This window comes from Mauremys reevesii, linkage group 12 (genome assembly GCF_016161935.1).
Source record: "Mauremys reevesii isolate NIE-2019 linkage group 12, ASM1616193v1, whole genome shotgun sequence".
NCBI classification, from domain to species: domain Eukaryota; kingdom Metazoa; phylum Chordata; order Testudines; family Geoemydidae; genus Mauremys; species Mauremys reevesii.
The window spans coordinates 32,391,793-32,411,385 of record NC_052634.1 but is presented as its reverse complement, the minus strand read 5'-3'; the positions used below and the strand labels follow the sequence as shown (position 1 = coordinate 32,411,385).

Here is a 19,593-nt window from a genome sequence, read left to right as displayed (position 1 = left end):
GACCCCGGGGGGGGGGACACATTGAAGGAAGTCAGGGGTTAGGGTGGCTGCTGTAGCTCAGAGGAGGGGCCTTGAGTGCCTGATGGGCTGGGTGAGTTTGGTCACTAACATCCAGCTACCAAATGCAAAACTCCCTCTTCCTAGTGGAAGGTGGCATCAAGGAAACTCACAGCCCTCAGCTCCCTGAGAAGGGTCACAATATGTCTCTATGTTGATTCACCTGTCAAATTCACACAGGGAAAGCTCCCTATAGCATAAAACTCTGTCATATGAAATCATGGAACATGTGCTCTTCACTCTGTGAAAGCATGTAAAGAATCCAAGCGCTGGAGGACAGGGTTTGGGTCCAGAGTGACCTAGACAAATTGGAGGATTGGGCCAAAAGAAATCTGAGGAGGTTCAACAAGGAGAAGTGCAGAGTCCTGCACTTAGGAAGGAAGAATCCCCTGCACTGTTACAGCCTGGGGACCGACTGGCTAAGCAGCAGTTCTTCAGAAAAGGAGCTGGGGATTACAGTGGATGAGAAGCTGGATATGAGTCAACAGCACCCTTGTTGCCAAGAAGGCTAACAGCAGATTGGGCTGCGTTAGTAGAAGCATTGCCAGCAGCTTGAGGGAAGTGTGTTCATTTCAAACCTGCAGCTTATTCATTTCATGTGGTGACCCCTCCTACTTCTTGTATTATGAGAAGGAGTAAATAATACTCCCTTCCTTGGTCCTTTAGAAGATATTATGTGACCTCCTCCCCCTTGTTGTATCCATGTTGGTCCCAGGACATGAGAGACAACACCGCAAACAACAAGGTTCAAAGTCAATGCACATGGGAGAAGCATCTTGTGTTTCATTCCTTATGTCCTAGTCCCATCGTGTGGCCATTTCCTTTTCTTCCTTTCTGTCAACAGCTTTGGTGTTTTGCACAGAAACATTATTTCCCCAGGAGAGCCCCAGGAGTGAGGGCTGCATTCCTGTACCAAACAGTCACTAGAAGGGGGCAGACAAAGGCCTTTAGGACGAGGCATCCGTCACTGTCAAAAAATCATCTCCCTCCTGTGGTTCCGCAGGCAGCAGGAGCAGCCGCAGCTCGGTGGCCCCTGGCAGCAGCACTCCTGGGGTGGCCGGAGCAGCAGCAGGCCCCCTGGGGCTCCCCCCTCTGGGGCAGCAGCTGGAGTGGCAGCAGGGTGGCAGGGCTTCTCCCCTGGTAGCTGGTGCTCATTATCCATCAAATAAATCAAAATATTTCCACCTGCAAGTGGATTTAGCCCAGGACCCTCAGAGTCACCAGCTCTTACACCCCCCACTGAGCTCTCTGGTCAGGTGTCCTAGTGCCGGAAGCCTCCTGTTTAGATCCTAAAATAGCATTTTTGTACCGGGGGGCTGAAATTTTGGACTGGACATTGTAGCTCCACCGTTATTTTATTGAATTGCTTCAAAACAGCAAGTCAAGAAAGTCTCCTAAGTGCCAGGCTCTCTGCCATGGAAACAGCTGCCCCTGCTCCCCAGGAGTCTGTGCGTTCCACCCAGCAACGTACAAACCTCTGCACTGAAGGGGGGTCAGACAGTGCCGGTAACACAAATCTTCTGACTATTAACCCAAAGTCCCTTCCTTTCTTTAACCCAGGACGTGCCACTCAACTGTTAGCCATGGTGTTATCTTCATCTTAAAATACCTCTCAGGACATTGAACAGAGGAAGTGAAACCGCCTCCCCAAATGGCTCCCTGTTGAGGCGTTGTACCGTACCTGCCCCTGGAGACTGCTTGATTTTATATCCTTAGAGCTTTTTCTCTTCAAACCCCTTATTCTAATCTCTGGGCCAACCTCCACATTTCAGAGTTTAGAATTTACTCTCATCACCCTGGTATGGCACTTTCCATGTGAATTAGACAAAGTGAGTGGGGGAAGCTCCATGGCTAATGAAAACTGATGCTTTGGGTGAGGCCTGAACTCATAACCCCAGCAGTGCGCCTCCCTCACTAGCCAGGTGTGCCCCTGTATGTGCTTCATAGACAAGCTTGGGAAGTAGGGTAGTTACCTGTGTCTGTGATTAACCACTTTGGTGACCTAATTGAGAGGCTGATGGTCCAAAACCAGGTGAAGATAGAGGTAGGTTTTTTTTTAGTGATGAGACTCCAGTACATTTTAACAGGCAGTAAAACGCCTCAATTCTGGTCTAGCCTCATTGGGCAAGCATAAGTGGTGTTTTTGCCAGATGCATTGGTGGTACAGTGGTGAGCGTAGCTGCTTTTCAAGCAGTTGACCTGGCTTCAATTCACAGCGAATGCAGGCATGTGATGTTTCCTCTGCTGGGAATTGGTTTAATTTCAGTCACATTGTATCAGTTTAGCAATGAAATGAGAGAATCAATGTGCTGCAGGTCATTAAACACCCAGTGGAGGAAGAAAGGGGCGGGACTATACAATGAGCAGGTGGAGTCATCCTGGTATTACAGTGTTTGGTTTATTTTTTATTTTTTTTACTTTACTTCCCTCTCCCGTTTAGACTCAGAGCCCTTAAGGTCAGAAGGGACCAATGTGATCATCTAGTCCGACCTGCTGCACCTTGCAGGCCAAAAGACCCCCCGTCCCCTCCTGTAGTAGACCCAGGAGGGGAGGCAGCTCTGTGCACTGCCCCTACCCCAGGCAGCACATGGAGGCCCTCTGCTCCCCTCCCCCAATGGGTGTGCAGAGATGTGCCAGCAGCACTGAGGTGGCTCCCTGCCCACTCTGCCTCCGTCCCTCCGTGCCACTCTCAGAAATGGCCGGCATGTCCCAGCATCCCCTGGGGTGGGGAGAGTGTCTCCAATCACTGCCCCTACCCCAAGTACCAACTCCACAGCTCCCATTGGCCAGGAACTGCAGGGGGCAGCGCCTGCAAACAGTGGCACACGGAGACCCCCTGTCCCTGCCCACCTAGGAGCTGCTGCCGGAGGGTTGTGTGTACCAGTCGCTTTGGGAGCTGCAGTGCCTGGGGTAAGTGCCACCCTGCCTGTACCCCAACCCCCTCCCCCAGCGCAGAGCCAGCACTGCGCACCCAAATTTCCTCCCAGAGCTTTGCTTCTCTTCCTTTCACCTAGAACCATCCTTATCCTGGGCTGCAAGTAGCCATCCCTGGGAAGCCAAGAGGCAGGCACAGGATTCTACCTCCCAGCAGCCAACTGCACCTCCCCAGGCTTTGCAGAATGACTGGTGACGCTCTACTAACCCCACTTAGCTGCACTGAGGCGCTTAGCTTCTGCCCTGCCTTCCTCAGCTCGACTTTCCTCTTTTTCCCCATCCCTGCCTCACTTCCTCCTTTGGCAAGTCACGCAGAAGAGCCGGCCGTCATAGGCCAATCTCCAAGGGCAGAGGAGACCAAGCCACAAGGCTTCAAAAGGTGACTGGCCAAGATCCTCTAGTTTTCCCCTGCTGATGCCAAGGCTTTTTCTCAGCTCATTTCACTACCCTCTGCCATGCAGGGGTTGCAGTTGTCACAGGTGTTACCCGAAATTTGGCCAGCTAGTCAGTGTAGGGAGCACTAATGACCCACCAGAGTTTGGCAGAAAGCAGCACGTTTATTATATTGATAGCTAAGCTCAAAAGAAGGGGGGTGGGGTGTCACACTCACACTCCCAGGACAGGCACAGCACTGGAGATGTCAGGATTCTGCAAGGTAAGTGTCCCACAGCGCAGCTATGGATGGTGTGATGAAGGTAAGTCTTCCTGAGGCACAATGAAATGCAACACAGAGAACCACTGGCCAGGCGGTCCGGGCGAAGGGCATTCACTGGAGGTACAAGCTTGTGAGTGCTCTCCTGAGCACAGGGCCCCTTCCCCTTTTAAGGGCCTGCACCTCATGGCCTGCGACTAGAGATGACTTGGCTGCATCTGGTTGGTCACACTCCACCTTGGGCAGTGTCCATGCTCTGGGTGTGTGAGTGCTGCCTAATTAGCGTCCCAGACACCTTGTCTACCTGGAAGCTCTTCTGCTCTTCAACCAGCCCCTTCATCCCAGGAGCATTCCAGGAGGGAGCGGGAGGGGAAAAGCCACTTCACAGGCATTCAGAGAGGGAGAGGAGACAAAAGTGGGAGCAGGGGAAGTATAACAGACCTTCTGAGCATAGAAATCGCTGCTGTTCCTACCACAACAGGGACAGGCCACTAGGAGCTGGGACAATTAAGCCAGCATGTTTCTGCCTGGTTTTGAACCAGGAACCTTTTGCATGTTAGGCAAACGTGATAACCACTACACTACAAAAACTCTGTCAGAGGGTTCTGCTCCTCCTTTCATAAGACCATAAGAATGGCCATATTGGGTCAGACGAAAAGTCCATCCAACCTCACATCCTATCTGCCAACAGTGGCCAATGCCAGGTGCCCCAGAGGGATTGAACCTAACAGGTAATGATCAAGTGATCTCTCTCCTGCCATCCATCTCGACCCTCTGACAAACAGAGGCGAGGGACACCATTCCTTACCTATCCTGGCTAATAGCCATTCATGGACTTAACCTCCATTAATTTATCTGCAAAAAGAACAAGGAGTACTTGTGGCACCTTAGAAACTTACAAATTTATTTGAGCATAAGCTTTCCTGGGCTAAAACCAACTTCATTGGATGCATGCAGTGGAAAATACAGCAGGAAGATATATAGATAGATAGATAGATATACACACAGAGAACATGAAAAATGGTGTGTTGCCATACACACTATAACGAGAGTGATCAGTTAAGGTGAGCTGTTATCAGCAGGAGAAAAAAAACCTTTTGTAGTGGCTTTCATGTCCTTTGAGAAAGCAAGACAAGGCCTTGGAAGACCCAGCAGGGTTTGTGGCACAGGAATTTTTCTCAGATTCCACTGAGACTTCAACTCAAATTGCAGGATTCAAAGTCCTGAGTGCTGGCCCTTACACCATGGGACCAGCAGAGCACCTGTTGATTACTGACTTCCAGCACGGAGGACTCTGTGGGCAGGGGCAGCTCTAGGCATTTTGCCACCCCAAGCATGGCAGGCAGGTTGCCTTCGGCGGCTTGCCTGTGGGAGGTCCGCCGAAGTCGCCGGACCAGCGGACCCTTCACATGCATGCTGCCGAAGGCAGCCTGCCTGCCACCCTTGCGGCGACCGGCAGAGCACCCCCGCGGCTTACTGTCCCAAGCATGCGCTTGGCGTGCTGGGGCCTGGAGCCGCCCCTGTCTGTGAGGACAATTTTACTGGCAGGGAGGACTCGGTGGGAACATGCCTCTCTGGCCAGCCCTGCATTTGCTCAAGAAGTCAGCACACAGCACTTTGCTGCAGGCCCAGAGGCCTTTCTTCCTCCAGACTGTGAGGCCAGTGGACAGGTGAGGCAGTAGCACCTTCAGTCCCAGGCAGTAAAGGGCCCTTCCTGGGAAAGGCCATGTCCTGAAAAGGAAAAATGAAGTTCAAGGAGAGTCCTTCTAAAATCCTTTAGGGGTGTTCCAGGGGGAAAGTGTTTCTTGGTCTGACCAGGGACTTGAACCCTGGATCCTCAGATTAAAAGTCTGATGCTCTGCCAACTGAGCTAGCCAGGCTCACATTCAAAAAAGGCGAATTTCGTGCAGAAGAGAAACTATTCAAGAAAAATGAGGGCAGGAAACAAGACAGAAAACCTGCTACTCTCACTCTCTTAGCAGTCCTAGCCCCAGCCTGCTTCTCCATCCAGTGCCTTGAGGCCGTATTATTTTTTTCATTAAATATCAAATCCAGGAGAAAATACAGTAATACAAACCAAAACAAAATCACAAACAGAAATGTCATTGGAAATACAGAAATAAAAAAGGAAAATGCAATCCCCATCGCTTTATCGTGTCGGGGCCATTCCTGTATTGAGAGCACCCGCAAAGGTCCCTGTGTGCTGACGAGAAACCTGGAGGAACTCATACCACAGCCTGAACATGAAACTCAACTGCTCCCAGGTGCCGCAGTAAAACCCTTTCCCTGCTGTGACGTTGCACTCTATAGGATTTTATGAAAATATGCTAATGAGTGTGAATATAAAGTGACTGGACTATGCTTCATGCCAAAGATCTCTTGTAAGGTATCATTACAAAGCTTATAATCTACTGTGTGTGTTCATCCTATTTGTATGAACCGATCATTCTTGAATCTGAAACTAGAAATATGAACTATAACTCTGAGGTCCTGTTGTAATGATGCAAAGTGTGGGCCATTAATAGTGTTTTGGACTCTTGATGGCTCCCATTAACCAGGACAATTGACTGGAGATGGCTCTGTCCTGCACCATCTGTGAGTCAGGCCAGGAAGAATGAAGGCTTGGGGATCTCACAGGACATGACCATCTCACCTGGTACAGGAATCCATCTTAAACCTGGGGCTCTTCCTCAGGAGAGAGACAAAAAATTCCTGCCTTGTACCAAAGCAGATAGAAGGGGTTGAACTGAACAAACGTGATAGTCATGAGACATCCCCTAGCTATCACCTAGTCTTTGCCTCTAAATCTGTGCAGATGGGACCTTTCCCTCCAGTGCTGGAGGATTCTCCCTTCTCATCTACCCTTGTCCCAAGCAGCACAGCAGGTGGGAATCTTAAATGTACAGAGGAGACTTGGGAGCAGAAACCCCCCCAGACCTTCCATGCAATTGGCACTTGCCCCTTATTGAGCAGGATTGAAATTCCTGCAGAGAGACTGGTGGGCCACATCCCCTCTGGGCATGAGCAAGGCAGTAGGGTGAAAAAGAACCTAGAAATGCTGGGGATTGAACCCAGGACCTCATATATGCAAAACATGTGCTCTACCACTGAGCTACATCCCCAGATGTGATATGTGTGCTCTAGGTTACACTCAGAACCTTCCTGTTTCCAGAGCACCTAGTGGCCTAAGAGCAGCATGGGGGACACATTCCCTGCTCTGAGGCCAAATCTGCTGTCCTGGAGGTTGCTGGTTCTTAGGGGTCACTTTTCAGCAGGGCCAGATTCGATGTGTGGGGCAGAGAGAGTGGGTGCCCTGGACTCAGGGTGCAGAGATACACTCAGCCCTCTCCCCAGCATTGGGTGGGGGGGGGTGCTGCCACCCGTGCTGGAAGGTAATGTGTCGGGGGGGGGGGCACTGGGAGTCGCTCAACACCTGACCCTGGAGTCAGAAGTGCTGTGGGGAGCTCTAGGTGTTTCTAGGATCTGCTATTTCCACCTGCCTGTGAAGTCCAGCTTTCCCCATCACATTCACTGCGGTGCAATTGGGTCACTGTTTCCATGGCTGAACAGCAAAGAATCACTCCCAGTTTCCCTTCTATCTGCAGTAGGATTAGCCTGTGTCAGTGGTTAATGAGGTGGCTCTTGTAGATTGTTATTTATTCCCCACCTTGACAATACACACAGTCCCTTTCCTACTCAAATACCCAGCACCTCGGTGATCCTGGTAGCGGGGGTTGGATCCTGAGACTTTCACGGTTCTTTCCCCCTCCACCTGGAGTGAACTCAGCTTTTCCCCCATCCCAGACAATCCATGAAATAACAACAGGGGCATAAAGAAAGAGGGGAGGGAACATCTCACGGCCAGGGCTGGATATGCCCAGAGCCCCCTGCTTGTCCATTGTTTCCATGGAATTTGGCCCCCTGCTTTGCACAAGGGACAGAGAAAGATCTTGCTGTTCCTGTGTCTCTGCAAGGAAAATTGTGCTTCTGTATGAAAGAGAGGCAGGAAATGGCCCCATGGTGGGACAATATCCTCAGGATTAAGAGCAAAGGACTCAGGCTGAGAACTGATATAACTACACTCATCTGGGATTTAACAAATTCTCTTCCATGGAGACACTGGGAACTTGTGACATTGATCCAGACTCTGGGGATTCAGGCTGCTTTAACTCTTGGCAAAAACATGAATTTGATTCCAAGAAGGGAGAGAGGCGAAGCCTGAAGCTGACTTTTGTCCCAGGCTGGGGTCTCCTGAACGGTGGGAAACATCCTTGGCTGCTACCCAGGGACAGCAGCTAGTGGTGACATACCAGGGATGGGATGAGAGGGGAATGTTACATGGACTTTATCATAAAGGCTCCATCCTGCTTCTCAGAGCCCACAGGTGAGAATCTAGAGAAGGCTGAGGCTGTGGCTACACTTAGCACTTCAAAGCGCTGCCGCGGCAGCGCTTTGAAGCACTAAGTGTAGTCAAAGCGCCAGCGCTGGGAGAAAGCTCTCCCAGTGCTGTCCGTACTCCACCTCCCTGTGGGGAATAACGGACAGCGCTGGGAGCGCGGCTCCCAGCGCTGGGGCTTTGACTACACTGGCGCTTTGTAGCGCCGCAATTTGCAGCGCTGCAGAGGGTGTGTTTTCACACCCTGCTGCAGCGCTGCAAATTTGTAAGTGTAGCCAAGCCCTGAGTCATTTCTCAGCTGCATTCTCAGGAGTAGCCAGTAGCCGTCCTTGACCAGAGCCCCAGGGGAGCAACCACGGCAGTTCTGCGGAGAGCTCTGGCTGCCAGGGGATCCAGCTAGGAGAGGGAGTGCTGGGGGATCTGGAGGGCCAGTCCAGTGGGGCTGTCTCAGGAGTCAGAGGTGGCTTTGCCAGTGGGGCGGCGCTATTTCACATGTTGGTGGGGTGGGGAAGTACGGACTACAGGATGTGAGGCTGGTTAAAATGAAACTTCACAAAAAACCCTCCCCCTTTGCTCCAGCTAAAGGCCCTACTTTGACCTCTCCCGCTTTCCTAAAAATCTCCATATCTACCCTGGCCTCAGAAACCCCCTTTCTCCCATGGGTATTTTCATGGTTTCTTCCTTTTTTCATGGTCTTGTACAAATATTTTTGCCATCAAAATGATCAAGTAAATTTAAAATGAGAAAAACAATCAAACAACACATCTGTCTCTCCTTCACCAGACATGGTCTGTGTCTGAATTTTTCTACAGAACAGTCTAGGCAGGCAGAGTCACCCCTACATTTACTTCACATCAGGCCCAGGACTTGCACCCAGCAGTTCTTGCTGCTGTGGGACAGAGCTGAGCTTCACTGGCAGCAGTGAGGGAGGACGGTTGGGACTGAGCTGTCTGGGGAATATTTTAATCCTTATCTAATTTTCAAAGGATTAAATCAATGCAGCTTCCACTTCTCCGTCTCTCCCAAGGAAATGATGTTTCTGTGCAAAGTACCCAAACCTTTTAACAATAAGAAGTGAAATGAAATGGCCACATGATGGCAACAGAACCTAAGAAACGTGTTAGTCTCTATGGTGCCACACGTACTCCTGTTCTTTTTGAGGATACAGACTAACACGGCTGCTCCTCTGAAACCGAAGAGATGAGAAGCCATGTTCTTGTTCAATGTGCATTGAAGCTGAAAAGGGAGATGTTTCCTCTTTGATTCCTAAGCCCCCAACTCTAATCCACTAAACACCCCTTTCCTCCCACAGCCAGGACTAAAACCCAGGAGTCATAACTAGTGGCCCCCCTTAACCTTCTCTCTGTGAGGAAGAAGAAGCTCTGAGACCCCTGGGCTGTCCCCTTGCCACCCTGCCTGGGCTGCACTTGAAACCCAATGGGGTTTCCTTGGGCAGTTCTGAATCTTGCTCCCAGGAAGGATGAAATTTTAGGAGCAGGTTCCAAATAGTGCAATTAACCAGCCAGAAGGGGCAGCAGGTATCGGTGTAGGAGCCATTGAAATAATCACAGCAAAGTAGTTCAGGGAAACTGTTATTAATGAAGTGTGAGTGAAAGGTGAGAATCTGATGGTGTCAGTGTCACACTAGAGGGCGCTGAGATGGTTTTAAATTTGTCATCCAAACCCAGCCACCACCTAGCACATGTTTTAACCCCTTCTTCTCTTACTGTTGCTCCTTATCAGGGAAGGGGAGAGAGCAAACGAGCAATAGAAACAGAGACCTAGTGACCGGAGCAAACATTTCTTTGCTCCTTGCTTGGCTCTGTCAGTTATTTGGGTACAAACTCACCCCCCACCCACTGTCTGGGCTGGGCTCAGTGGGCAGGAAGAGCTCAGCTGTCAGTGGGACTTGGGGAGCTCGGCACATTACTGGGAGCTGCTTGAACGTTTAGGTGAAAACCACCTAAACACGGACACAAGGTCTAGGCTGCAGTAACTCATCTTGCATCTGCGGCTGTTGAAGCTACAAGGCAGAGGACTAAGTACAACATTTAAACTTACGTTTCACCTCAGAGAAGAAAACAAATCTGTCTGTGAAAAGAGGGGAGTCGAGTTCAATCCCTTGTCACCATCAATGTGCAAACCAGGAACTTGTTGCTTTGCATTCCTGATGTGTCACCATCATGTGGCTATTCTCATAGACTTTAAGGTCAGAAGGGACCATTATGATCATCTAGTCTGACCTCCTGCACAACGCAGGCCACAGAATCTCACCCACCCACTTCTATAACAAACCCCTAACCTATGTCTGAGTAACCTATTCTGTTCAGTCCCTTTAATTAAAAATTGTGTTTTTTCATAGAAACTATATTTTCCTTGTAGAGACTCAGGGGCAGATTAATCTACAAAGGGAAGGTGATTCCAAGGCAGTTCTGGAGGAGAAGGGAATGTTTTCAGCATCACTAAATTATTTCATTGTGCCTCACAGAGAGAGAAAGAGAGAGAGAAATAAACCTATTAATTTGTGCCAGCAACACAGTTCACAGCATGAAATACACAATTTTGTGTTCAATGAGTTGTGTAAATTTACATACTAAGAAAATATGTTTTGGGCAATGCATGAAAACCTTACTGCATTGAACAACCCACTTGATCTAGTCAATGTACTACAGAATATTTAAAGAAGTTAAGAAAGATGTGCTTATAAATTAACATGTTGTGCCATTTACACATGCACAAGACACAGAAGAAACTGAATTATTTGAGCTACTAAAATTTCCACTTTCTTACAGCATTTTAGTTCTCAAGGTTGTTTTAATTTGCTTATTTTTTTTGAACTAGAAATGGGGAAAGAGCACATTGAAGTCAGTGGAATTACCGCAATGAGGGATTAGTCTCATTATTTGCCACTAACAAAACCTTTGTTAACAGAGAGTTAACTTTGATTGTGAATATCTCTTACCTTCCAGAACACCGAGTTCAGTAAAACTCAAACTCTGGAGAAACAGGGAATACAGAGTGAGGGTACATGCCCAGATAACCTTAACTCTGCCCTCTAGAAGAGAATCCGTGATAGCATATGAGAACAAGGAAAGGTTTGGGGACAAATTACAGCTACTTCCCAAGAGTTTGTTTCTTCTGTAATTAATTGACCCTGGCCCCATCCATTGATCCTGGCCTGGTGTCTGGCTGTGGAATTTACTATTTACTATTTTTATCCTGCGTATTTAAAGATGAAACTGCTTTACAAAAGCTCCTTTATTCTAGGTGATACAAACAGGTCACTTCCCAGCTAGTTCAAGGAGATGGAATTTTCCTGACCCACAGGGAACTTAAACTAACATGCTCAAGATCACACATTCCTTAGGAGAAAACGAAGGGAAAAACAAACAACACCCACCAAACCGTTGCTGTTTCTACCCAAATGATCAATGAGACCAGAAAGTGAGACTGTGCAATTAACTGTCTGGGACTACACTGACTCTGCAGTTACTTGGATGCAGCCACACCCAGCTCTACGGTTGGTAAATGTACAGAGACTCTGCTGCTGCTCTGAACTAGCAGCACATGACCTCTGAACAGCTGCCATTCGAATGTATCTGAAAGTTACAAGGAACAACGATCTGTGTTAAAGGAAGGCTGCCATTTATTAGAGCCCCAGTTGATGCCGTGTGCACAAAGAGAGGATTGAATGTGTAACAGGGAGTTTGGTAAATCTTGGTTATTTTAGTTTTGTAACAGGCTCCTGTCCACCCCCAGTAGAGTTTTCAGTCCCAATGGCAACTTACTTACCAAATGTAATACAGACTAGTCCATGCCTCCCACGTGGATGTGGTTCTTGTTCTTCTGCACATTGTAGCCCATGGAGGCCAAGGACCTGCAAATGTGTCTTCATGTGTCTTTGTTTAATTGATGAAAACAAACCAAGACACTTAGAGGATTGAAAGTGATTTCTGCTGGGGGACGTTTGCTAGGTGTTTATGCATTTGCACAGGAAAATAGTAAGTGTGTCCATTCATTTCAGGAATCCCTATATAGTAGAGCTCCTGAGCATACTAGAAATGGAATTATTTTTATTGAAGAAACAGGCTTGTAAGGGGGCACTTGGATTTGAACCAAGGACCACTTAATCTGCAGTCAAAAGCTCTACCACTGAGCTCTACCCCCATGACATTTGCATAGGCAAGTCTGTGATCTTAAGGATTTTGAAGGACGGGCTCTGCCTCAGAGAGCTCCTTTTCTATTCCCAGACCACAGGGGTTTAAAAAATGGGGTTTGATTAAACTTTATATATACATGTAGACACCACAGCTTGCACACCCACCAACATAACTTCCCCCCACTGACATAGCTACCACCTCTTGGGGAGATGGGTTAACTGCAAGGACAGGACAGCTCTCTCCCCTCCACTTAGAGCAGCTTCATTATTTATGAATAGGTGGGAAATAACCTCCTGAATGGACAGGAACCAATGTATCAGATATTGCTGTGTCTGCATTCAATATGGGCAACTGGTCATATTGGGCTGGATTAGTAGGAGCATTGCCAGCAGATGGAGGGAAGTGATTATTCCCCTCTAGTCAGCACTGCTGAGGCCACATCTGGAGCATTGCGTCCAGTTCCCCACATACACACACACACACTACAGAAACAAATTGGAGAGAGTCTAGGGGGCAGGGGACTTACAGGGAGAGGCTGAAGGCAGGGCTGCCCAGAGGGGGGGGGGTCAATTTGCCCCAGGGCCCCCAGGAGAATACAGGATTCTATAGTATTGCAACTTTTTTTTATGGAAGGGGCCCCTGAAATTGTTTTGCCCCAGGCCCCCTGAATCCTGTGGGCGGCCCCTTCCCAGACCGTGGTGCTGTCCCCCCCTCCACCCCCTTCCCTCGTTCTCCTCCCTCCGAGGCCCCCCCTGTGCTCCACCCTCACTCCCATTTGGCCACTTCCCACCCCTGCTCTTTAGCTGAGGCCTGCTGATCGCTCGCTCCTCTCCTCCCGCAAGGCCTCCTCGCGCCTCTCCACCCCATACCCCAAGGTCTGCCTGCTGCCCCCCCGCCCCTCCCCTGAGACCTACCCTATCCATCGCCCACACCTCTCTGCCCCTCCCCTGAGACCTACCCTGCCCACCTCTTTCTTTGATCATCTCTTGTTATTCCTTGAAACATCAAGGATGGAATAAAAAGCGAGTTTACTCCAGGGTGAGGAAAGAAAGGAGCCACCGACCCCCTGGCAAAGCTCAATGCCCCAGAGAAAACCTGCCCCCTGCTATCGCAATCATTGATGTGCTGGGGATATGACAGGAAAGGGACTGTCTGAATGATCGAGGCAGGAAATGGACAAAAATCTACAGCAACATCATTAACTACAAACACACTCTCCTCGTGCTCCAGCCGGAAGGGAAAGGAGCAGGAATTCTTGCAGTTCAGCCATGGACACACTTACACAAGGGCACAGCAGTGTGTGTGTTGTGGAAGCTGGTCTGAGGAAACAACTGGACTTGATCACTCAGTGAGAACAGAACTAGAGTGCAGTGAAAGCCACATACCAAGCAAGTAGTTGTGGCCGAGTGGTTAAGGCGATGGACTAGAAATCCATTGGGGTCTCCCTGCGCAGGTTCAAATCCTGCCAGCTACGCAGGAAGTTGTGGTTCTTTAGTTTCAATGGAGCTGGGTCTTGTCTCACTCTTAAGTTATGTCTACATGAAAGAATAATGTGGCTTAAGTTAAAGTGTTTTAATTGAACAGCTGTTGCATGTCCACCCTATGCCCCTGTGTCACCAGAGCACATCCATGCTAGCATCTCTTGGATCGCCACAGAGAGCAGTGCACTGTGGGTAGCTATCCCACTGTGCAGCTGGCTGCAGGGTGCTTTGGGAAGGGTTTGCAATGCCTCACAGGCTGGTACAGCATCACATGATGCAGGTTTCTATCCCATTGGTCCATGGGCATCCTACTAGATTGCCAGCTGCTTTTCAACTGCAATGTGTGTGATAGGGTAGAGAGCATGGGGGGGGGGGGGAGAAAGTGTGTCGCACACTGTCTCTAAGCTCAGACAGCTGCTGGAAGCAACCAGTCCAGAGGCAGGGGACAGCCCCGACATCAGCCCCCTTCTCTCACTGGCTCAGCTCAGCACAGCACTCTCTGTCACACACACATACACACTGCTGCCTGCTTAGCTCTGTGTCAGGGGTGCTGGAACAGGGGGTTTAGAGGGCCATGGCCCCACCACTCTTTACTGGCTGTTAGGACAAATGATGGGGAGGGGGAGGGTGCACTCTTGGGGAAGAGGCGTCTGTGGGTGTGGCCTCGGGGGGAGAGGTGGTGTGAGTGGGGGTCCTTAGGGAAGGGGTGTCATGGGGGTGCCACAGTTCGGACAACGGTGCCCCCCCCCACTGTAAGGAAGCTTCTGCCACCCTTGCTCTGTGTTGGCAGAGCGGGAGAGAGCAGCATCCACGGCAGTGATTTGTTCCCCGGGGCTCTGGCAGGGGGGCTCAGGAGGTGATTTAAAGGGCCCGGGGCTCCGGCCACTACAGGGAGCCCTGGGCCCTTTAAATCACCAGCCTGGGGAAGCTGGGCCGGGCTGGCACAGCGTACTGGCTCTTGCCGGTACCCCATACCGGAACATACCGGCTTACTTTCACCTCCGGAAGGTCCTCACGTGGATCAATAACTGGTTAAAAGACAAGAAACAAAGGGTAGGAATAAATGGTCAGTTTTCAGGATGGAAACAGGTAACTAGTGGTGTCTGTACTGGGACCAGGACTAGTCAACATATTCATAAACAACCTGCTAAACAGTGAGCTGACAAAATTTGCAGATGATCCAAAACTACCGGCTTGCTGCCTAGAACGAACTCTTCTTGAATGGGGTGATCTGCAGGGAATCATAGAATCATAGAACTTAAGATCAGAAGGGACCATTATGATCTTCTAGTCTGACCTCCCGCAAGATGCAGGCCACAAAAGCTGACCCACCCACTCCTGAAATAATTCTCTCCCTTGACTCAGCTGTTGAAGTCCCCAAATCCTGATTTAAAGACTTCAAGTAGCAGATAATCCTCCAGCAAGCGACCCCTGCCCCAAGCTGCGGAGGAAGGCGAAAAACCTCCAGGGTCTCTGCCAATCTACCCTGGAGGAAAATTCCTTCCCAACCCCAAATATGGCGACCAGCTGAACCCCGAGCATGCGGGCAAGACTCTCCAGCCAGACACTCAGGAAAAAGACTTTCAATATCCCAACATTGACCTTCGGTACTAATTACCAGTGGTTGCACGTTATTGACCTATTGACTAAATCACGTTCTCCTATCAAACCATTCCCTCCATAAACTTATCAAGCTTAATCTTAAAGCCAGAGAGGTCCTTCGCCCCCACTGTTTCCCTCGGTAGGCTGTTCCAGAATTTCACTCCCCTGATGGTTAGAAACCTTCGTCTAATTTCAAGCCTAAACTTCCCGACTGCCAATTTATATCCATTTGTTCTTGAGGGAGTAGCTCAAACCTCCAAAGTGCCTGGCCAGGGGCAGGACATTGGCCCAGCAAGGGAGGGGTGTGGCAGTGTCATCACAAAGGCCTTTTGCAGGACCTCAGCCTATTGGTCAAAGGTGGTGGGGAGGTGGTGACCTCACAGAGAGATGCTGACATCAGCCAGGCAGGACAGGGGTGAGGGGCCAGGGAAACCTCAGAGACCCCTGTGGCTTTGCTTCAGCAAGTCTCCTTCTCCAGGTCTCTCTTTGAGGACTGAGAGAGTATTCGGGTTCACGGACGTGAGCGCCAAGAGGAACCTCTTTCGAGTTTTCTCCTTCCCTTTTCCTGATTTTACTAGAAAACAGAAGTCCCTGTTTAGAAGGTAAGAGCCTCCTTGAGGTTTGAAACCTGTTCAGTCTGATCCATCAGGTGACAGTTGAATTCTAGGCATGGAAAACACGAGCTTAAGGAGGCAGAATTTTATTCTGCAACTGGGATTTTGTCCCTCAGAATCACTGGGGACATTAGGGTTTGTCCTTTTTGTTTCACCTTTTCCTCCATCCATCCCTCTCTCCTTTCTCTTTGTCTCTTGCTTCTTTTGTCCTTTCACCAGTTCGCCTCCCAACACCAGGAGAGGGTGTGTGTGTGGGGGGGGGGCAGGGGAGTTCTCGGCAGCTCCCACTGTGGGAGGTCCACCAAAAATGTGGGGCTGAAATAGTGCTCGGGCAGTGATCCCCCAACAGTGACCTGGGCCATCCTTTGGGCTCTCTGGTGAGAACCCTCAGCCTCCCGTCCTCAGTCTCTACCCTGATTGGCTGAGCAGCAGGTTATTGACAGGGAGGAGACTCAGGTCCTTGTTGTTCTCTTTTAAGACCAAGTAAATAAGTCAGAACCAGTCATATGTTTGATTAATTTTGCTGCTTCTCTGCATTAATTGTCTCTGAGCAGTTCATGATTCTCTCTAACATTGCAGTTCTCCTCAAATACTTGCTGAAACTGTGCACTGCTGTTGGTCTGGAGCTCATGTGAGAGCACTTTATTCAGGTCATTCAATGTGTGAAATTCAAGATCTGATGGTTAATTTGAAAATCAGGAAAAGGGAAGGAGAAAACTCGAAAGAGGTTCCTCCTGGCGCTCACGTCCGTGAACCCGAATACTCTCTCAGTCCTCAAAGAGAGACCTGGAGAAGGAGAGTTGCTGAAGCAAAGCCACAGGGGTTTCTGAAGTTTCCCTGGCCCCTGGCCCCTCGCCCCTGTCCTGCCTGGCTGATGTCAGCATCTCTCTGTGAGGTCACCACCTCCCCACCACCTTTGACCAATAGTCTGGCTCTGCTTGCTGCAGCTCTTCTCCCCGCACAGATCTGCTCCCTGGGCAGCTTCTACGGCTCGTGCTGCTGCGGCTTGGCTCCCAGCACAGATCTGCTCCCTGGGCAGCTTCTACGGCTCGTGCTGCTGCGGCTCGGCTCCCAGCACAGATCTGCTCTGGTTCTCCCCGGCTGGTGCAGCTCTGCTCCCCGGCTCTTCTCGGGCTCCTGCTCTCTCCTTAGCTCCGCCCCACTCTGGCCCAGGCAGTTCCAGCTCCCACGGAGGATGGGACCCCCTGGCCTGGTGACTCCCTCATTACACTGTCCGGCCTGTCAGTGCGGCTAACTTGGAGCTTTGGCCTCTCCCCATTGCCGCTGGGGATTGTCAGTCTCAGGGTCCTGATTTCCCATTGGCCCTTCCCCCTTCTATTGGGACTGGGAACTAGCCAACCAAAAACCCCACTAAGTTTTAGTAAGGGGCCAACAGCCCCTTACATGAGTCAGCCCCGTGAGAGTCACCAATGTCCAGAAACAGCAGCATGAGCTGGTCCCATGGTGTAATGGGCAGCACTCAGGACTCTGACTCCTACAATCTGAGTTCAAATCTCAGTGGGACCTTGTGTTGGCTTGTGGTAAAGCCCTGGAGCTTCCAGTACTCAACTTCCCTGTCTCCAGTTGTGCAAGAGCCAGTCTTCCACCTCCTGCTGGGTGACTTGCCCACTAGGGTTGAGGCTCTGAAACTTGCTTCCCTGGTTGCTGATTCCTGTGGTTTGACCAGCTGCTTGGGATTCTCACAGCTTCACCTGATGCCCACAAGTTTGGCCATTTTACTTGCAGCCACATGTTACCTCTTGTCCACATGGCACGTGAAGGAAGGTGTGTCAGGGTTAGGCAGGAGGGAGGCTGGAGCCCAGCACCTCTCCTCCTTTGGGCACCTAGAGCAGAGGTGGCTGGTGCTGACAGCTCCAAGGGAAGGCTTAAAAGCTACAGAGCAACCGAGGTCAGGGCCAGAGGAGGGGAGAACCAGCAGACGGCCACAAACACACCCGGCCAGCCTGCTCCCTGCCATACCAACCCCCCACTGAAGACGTGCTTAATCCACTTGCTGATCAGAAGGAAAACCTGTCAAAATCTGTGTGCAAGGAGAACCCGCTTGGCTCGGAAGGAGCGAGGAAAAAGCGCGAGTGAAAAAAATAACCAGCGAGAGAGAGAGCGAAAAGAACGTGAAAGGCAGAGAAAGAAATAAAGGGAGAGAAAAACATTAGAAAAGAAGGAAAGAAAGGAACCGCGTGAAAGGTAGAGGTGAAAAAAGAAAGCAAGAACATACAAGCTAGAGAAGGAAAGGAATGAAAAAGAACGAATGAACCACAAGCGCTAGTTGAAGCTGGAATGGGACAGTCAGAGAAAGGACAGACTGACCTGTTAAGTAAGGTTGCACCCCAGATTCTCCATGTTGGGGGCACAGGCCTCCCATTTCCGTCCTGACCCTGCTTGGGGGGACCATCCATAGGTGCCTATTGTCACCCCCATTCTCTGAGGAGGGGACAAGCCCCCCCCATGCCCTCCCCTCGGGACACAGGCTCTCCCCAATCATGACTCCCTTCCTGCATGCTCCTGGGAATGGGGGGAAGGTGGGGGGAAGCCGTGTGCTGAGCAGCACCGTGGGTGTCTCTCTCTGGTGTGAAGGAAGAGGATATTTTTTGTACCAGAAGGAAAGAGCAGGGGGCGGGGGCATTTGTGGAGCCGGGGCGCACACCAGAGAGAGGAACTGAACGCAGCCCAGCGTGAGCCCAGTGCCAGTTGGAGCCGAGATGCTCGTACCTGGAGGACCATCTCCAGAACCTACCTTGATGGTGCCGTCCATCACCGCTCCCACATGGAGCTTCCCACCTAGACCTGCCTGGACGAGGTGAGGTGGTGCACTGGCAAAGGGGGCGGTTTGAGCAGGGTTGTGTGTGTGTGTGTGTGTGTGTGTGTGTGTGTGTGTGTGTGTCTAATTTTGGGAAGTGAAGTCACAAACTGCTGGGGCTGGTTTCCTATTGGTGTGACCGATTTTTGCAAAGCTTCCCCCCCCCCGCCCCACATCTTCTTTTGGCACTAGGGCTTTCTGCGCTGCCATTGACAAGGCAGAATCAAGGCCCCCGTTGTGCCGGGGGCTGCACAGACACAGAGACAGTCCCTGCCCCAGCTGAGATCAGAGCCCCGTTGGGCCAGGCGCTGCCCAGACACAGCGAGAGACAGGCCATGCCCCAGAGAGTTTACAGGCTCCATACCTAAAAAGTAGGAGGAGAAACTGAGGCCCAGGGTCAAATAGCAGCACTGAATACAACCCAGGAGTCCTGGCTCCTCCTGCTCTAACCACTAGGCCCCACTTCTGCTCCCAGAGTTGGGGACAGAACCCAGGAGTCCTGGCTCCCCAAAAGGGCGGGAGTGGGGTCTAGTGGTTAGAGGAAAGGAAGATGGGTGTCAGGACTCCTAGGTTCCAGTCCCAGTGCTGGGGTTAGAGTGGAGTCTCATACCTTAGCACAGGTGGGGCTGGGAGCCAGGACTCCAGGGTTCTTCCCATCCCCCCCCCCAACCACCTTGCACAGCAGGAGGGGGCTGGGCAGGAAGTGGTGATGGGGTGAAAACTACCAAGAAATGCAAATCCTCAAAGGAGACTGTGCCAGGAACCGAGTGGTGCACAAACCATGGCCTCATCCCCACCTCTAACCCCCCCTTGGCTGGCACTGGATTGTGCCCCCTGTGCGCCCCCAATCCACCCCCTGTGAGCCCTGGGGGGCAGGGA

At 50.7% G+C, this 19,593-nt stretch overlaps 4 non-coding genes and 1 pseudogene across 4 annotated transcripts; 1 reads left to right on the top strand and 4 right to left on the bottom strand.

Moving 5' to 3' along the window:
• Window positions 1-19,593, bottom strand: part of LOC120375680 — a 1,085,709-nt pseudogene that overhangs the window by 473,052 nt on the left and 593,064 nt on the right.
• Window positions 4,162-4,234, bottom strand: TRNAV-AAC. Its single transcript has one exon. It is a non-coding gene; the product is annotated as a tRNA-Val (tRNA).
• Window positions 6,694-6,765, bottom strand: TRNAA-UGC. Its single transcript has one exon. It is a non-coding gene; the product is annotated as a tRNA-Ala (tRNA).
• Window positions 12,135-12,206, bottom strand: TRNAC-GCA. The gene has a single exon. It is a non-coding gene; the product is annotated as a tRNA-Cys (tRNA).
• On the top strand, window positions 13,592-13,673 carry TRNAS-AGA. The gene has a single exon. It is a non-coding gene; the product is annotated as a tRNA-Ser (tRNA).